This window comes from Olea europaea, chromosome 5, assembly GCF_002742605.1.
Source record: "Olea europaea var. sylvestris chromosome 5, O_europaea_v1, whole genome shotgun sequence".
In the NCBI taxonomy this organism is placed as follows: Eukaryota; Viridiplantae; Streptophyta; class Magnoliopsida; order Lamiales; family Oleaceae; genus Olea; species Olea europaea.
In genome coordinates, this window is record NC_036241.1 from 15,923,766 (window position 1) to 15,928,732 (window position 4,967).

At 33.1% G+C, this 4,967-nt stretch overlaps 1 pseudogene; it reads left to right on the forward strand.

Annotated features, from left to right (window-relative positions):
* Positions 1 to 2,195: 2,195 nt before the first annotated feature.
* Positions 2,196 to 3,596, forward strand: LOC111394976 (annotated as a pseudogene).
* The last annotated feature ends 1,371 nt before the right edge of the window (positions 3,597 to 4,967 follow it).

Genomic DNA, 4,967 nt, shown 5'->3' on the forward strand with positions numbered 1-4,967 from the left:
GATAAATAATTTTTTTCTGAGCAGCCACTACTCTCTGAAATTATTTGCCTTTCGTTTTGCCTGCCAATTTTTAAAACTTCAATGCACCAGCTGCACCCTATAATAAATATTCCACAGCCAAGCAAACTAATATATATAATAATAATATAGAGTACTATTAATATTATCCATCATTAGTAATCAGAGGTGGAGTCAGCCCCCATACTATCTACGTGGAAATTTTTTCCCCTTATGGGCGACTGCTCGAGTGGCCGTTTAGCCGTCGCTCGTGCTCATCTGAATTCGTTTGTGCTTACCTGAATTCTGAATTTCGTCGTTGTCAATAATATTAAGTACCAATCTAAGAGGCAATTACATAATATTAAATGATATATTTATTTAATTACAAAATCACAATACTAATTTAATTAAATATATAAAGTGTAGTTACCTAAATTGATTTAGTAGTGTTAGACAATATTATTCTATAATATAATACAATCCATTAGGGGCTATTCTTGAGGTATATAAGGGTATCCAAAATGGACGCTCCTGTCCCACTATTGGCCAAGAATAATTCATCTATTATTATACAAATCATGTAGAGTCATGTACATCTCAGCAGAAGTTCATCTTTACTGAGTCCACTTGTTTGCTGCAACTTTTCCTGAGCCCATAATGCACCATTAAATGTGTTGTTATGAAGGAGCCTAATATTGATATAATAATTCTTGTTCACCCAGTAATTAACTTTGACACAAATAAATAAAATTATGAAACTTAATTCTTATTTTCACTTTGATCCCTCAATTATCTCAAAATTATCTAAAGGTGCCCAGATCAAAATTCTTGGCTTCTAGTGATCCTTCTCATCTTTAAATAATATTAATTTATCACCCCATCGTCTTAAAATAAATTTTTTTTTTTCACCATTAACTTTTCATTTATGGCTTAAATTTCGAGATTAGGCTCACAAACTTGGTTTACCATTCATGGAATATCACTGCAACATTCTTAATAATTAAAAGAATTATGTGATTCAGCACCATAGGTGTCAAATATAAGTTTAAGTGACAACTGTATGACATTAAACAATGAATTCATTTAAATACAATGTCACATGATTCATTTAATTGAATCTATCAAATGATATAATCTAGAATGTTATTCTAGGCTAGACAACATTGTTCTAATTGAAATTATGGTTCTTAAAACTTCTTTCATAATTTATACTTTAATCCTTAATTTTCTTTGAATCGCTAAACTGCATCCTACTCGACTTTCCTCAAATAATAAATCTTAGATATTATTATTTGCACTCTGATAATATTTTCTTTACCAATGGGAAAGTTTTGATAATTTGTCTTTGGGTCCATCATCCATGTACATTCTAACAATTTTCTATTAGACCTAAAAGCTTCTTGATTTCTTTCACATGCCACATATCGTACTCTAGTCAGGAGAATTATTCTTGTTAGTTAGGAAATTTTTCAAGTTGACTTTTTCATTCCATGGTAACGCGCCATGACAGTGTGACTAAAGGAAATTTTGTAATTCCTCATTACATGAATCTTTGTGTTTAAATTAGTTTGAGGTTCCATTTTCGAAGCTCTGTTTGAGGGATGATTATGAGTCAAATACATTAAAAATATATCAGTTCAAAGATTTCATTAATGGATACTTTGTAAATAATTTAAAATTGTAAAATTTCGACAAACACCCGAATCTTACTAGTGCCTCAAATTTGACTATCTGGTTGTACTAATAAGGACATTGATACTCAATCCAACTTTTCAATTTCAGTCAAAAAAAGTCCCATAATAAATCATAATTTCTAATTTCATCCCCCAATAAATGATTTAAATCCCAAATTTCATCTTATTTTCCGATTAAAAGAAATTTTAATAAGTAAAATTTTTTGAGGGATCACACTATGAAAGTACTAAGTGTTGTATGCTTTGGATACTGAGATGACACGTGCTCACAAACTCAAGAATTGCTGTTATATAAAGGAGTAATGTTATCCAGTGCCAATTTAAATGGTTACATTTATATTTTCAATTAAATAAGTTATATAACTTTGCATTTAAATGAATTTATTATTTAATATTATATAATTGCCACATAAACTAATGCTAAAGACGAGTGATCAGAATAGGCATTACTCCATCTATAATGTGGCCATAGATCCAGGTTTTCTTCATACCACAATGACAATGGAAATTGAGATTATATTAAGAGAGAACGTCAAGCCCTCTTCACCAACACCTCTTCACCTCCGAACCTTCAAGTTTTCCCTGCTAGATCGGATCATTCCATCCTATTTTTATCCCGTTGTCCTCTATTTTCTTCCGGATTCTGCAGCTTCGAGTGATGCCACTGGATTCCTTTCCCAAAGAACTCTTGTTCTGAAGAAATCCCTTTCTCTGATTTTAACTCGCTTCTACCCATTTGCAGGAATCATCGGAGACAGTTTCTCTGTCGACTGCAATGACGGAGGAGTCCCTTTTGCTGTGGCCAAATTTAAGGTCAGTTATCAGATTTTCTCAAAAACCCACATCTGGATTTGGTTCAAAGCTTCCTTCCAAACGAGTTGAGTTGGGCTCCTCCAGGGACTAATGTTTTGAAGATACAAGTAAACCATTTTGATTGTGGTGGAATGGTCATTGGCGTAATTGTTTCACACGCAGTAGCGGGTGGAATAACTTCATGCTCATTTCTTAAAGCTTGGGCAGCAACTGCTGCAGGAGCTCTGACATTCATTGAAGCACAATGTCCCAATTACATTGCTCAGTCTCTCTTTCCCACAAATGATAAAATTCCAGAAAAATCATATTTGTTTTCTAATTTTCATCCATTTCTAATCACGGGGAACTGCGTATTAAAGAGATATGTGTTCGATTCATCGGCCTGATCCACTCTTAAAGCAAAATCGCCCAGTTCACGTGTTCAAGTCATGACAGCATTCATCTGGAAATGTTTCATGGCTGCTTGTGCAGCTGCAAATAATTTGCCATCTCTAATGGTGCATGCTGTGGACCTGAGAAGTAGAGCTGTGCCACCTTTCTCCGAAAACTGTTTTGGCAACTTCTTATGGATTGCAGCAGCAGCAGCTGAAAGCATGAACCATACTGACCATGATCAAGCGAATTTGGTGACAAAAGTGAGGGAATCAATACGACGAATTGATGGCAATTTCGTGAAAAGAATGCAGGGTGACGAAGGGATGATTGGCTACATTAAAAATCTTGAAGAGACTAATGCATTGATTCCTGGAGAGGCTAATTGTTTGAATTTCAGTAGTTGGTGCAATTTTGGTGTATATGATATTGACTTTGGTTGGGGGAAGCCCATATGGGTTGCAAATTATGTGTCTACGGATTCCTGCAACTCTCCAAAGCTCAACGATGTCATGTTTCTCGACACCAGAGATGGCAAGGGCATGGAAGTATATGTGACTATTGGAGAACAATATGCTGCAGCATTCGACAAAATCGAGGAGCTTCAGTCCCTTATATCAATTAATCCAAGTCCACTGGAATTCCAGCATTTGTGAAAAGTGTTTGAAATTTTATGAAACTTTAAATCTTAATAAATATGAAAATCTAATTACTTTATTGTCCAGATCTTTCATGTCAAATCAGCAAGAAAAATAATTAATGGGGAACACATCTTCATCCATTGATTTGTCTCTCGAATAATGAATCTTCAATTATAATTTTTTGAATCTTGTCTTTCAGATCTTTAATCTTGATTCTTGATAATGAATTTTTGAATTATTGAATCCTTCTTTTGAATCTTGATTGTAGATTGTCTTTGTTGATTGTGAGTTTTAAATCTTTATTTTCAATATGTTTCTCTATAATTCTTGGGTTGATGGGATGCCACAAAGAATGAGAAGTTGCATGTGCATTGTGGACCATAACCCTAATAATAAAGGAATTCGGTCTCTGCACATATAATCCAACCCAAATTTTATTTAGATGTCTCAAGCCTAATTACTTAAGTTTTTCATTAAATTACTTTAATTTTGAGCTTAACTTTAAAATAGTTTTTATACACAATTAATTAGTTATGTCGACCCACATGTCAAATTAATAATGTTCCAACAATCACCCACTTGGGCCACATATGTTACCTTATAAATATGTAAACCTTACGAGCTCAACATTTTTGCTATCATAACCAAAAGGCATCTTCAAACAATCTCGTTCATTAATTATGCTAATATAGGATCAAAGTGGTTTTTCTTACAATTATCATAATTAAATCCTTAATGGTCATGTATATCAACACAATCAAATGACAGATTAAGTGTAGATGTGTACCATGAAAATTACATGTAATGTGATCTGAACATATCTATTTCAAACTGGTCCTACCTTATGAGATCAAACCAAAACTTTAATTAGAGTAAAACTGAACAGAATACTTTATTTTCGAAATAAAATAAGTATCTATGGATAGAATTATGTGTCTAAAATAGACAACATCCGAATACAAACTCCCACTAAATTGTCATATCATAAAAATGCAACACCCATATGAGTAATATACCTATGAAAGACCTTGGGTAATAGTTTCTCAGTAAGCAAATCCCAATTATAGTGTTTATCCTAATTAGTCCATAGAAACCTGAACACTCCGAATTATTTCCTTAACAATTAGAAACTTAATGTCTATAAACTTCGACATCATCAAGCTCCTTTTGAAATATAAGATTGCTATTGTCATAGAATAACTAAAGTGGCCTTTCAAATCCATCCAAAATATGCAGCCTAGTGACAAAATTCTGCGTTCACATTCCATGATTAAAATCGGAATATCCAATGATCTCCAATTTATCTGATTTTCTTGAATGTGATCATGTGATCCTTACTTTTCTATAAACACCAATAATCTAATTGGCTGCTTTCCAAATATACATTCCAAAGTTATTTAAATATCTGCGTAGCATTCAACTAATAAGTTTCATATCCAGACGTATG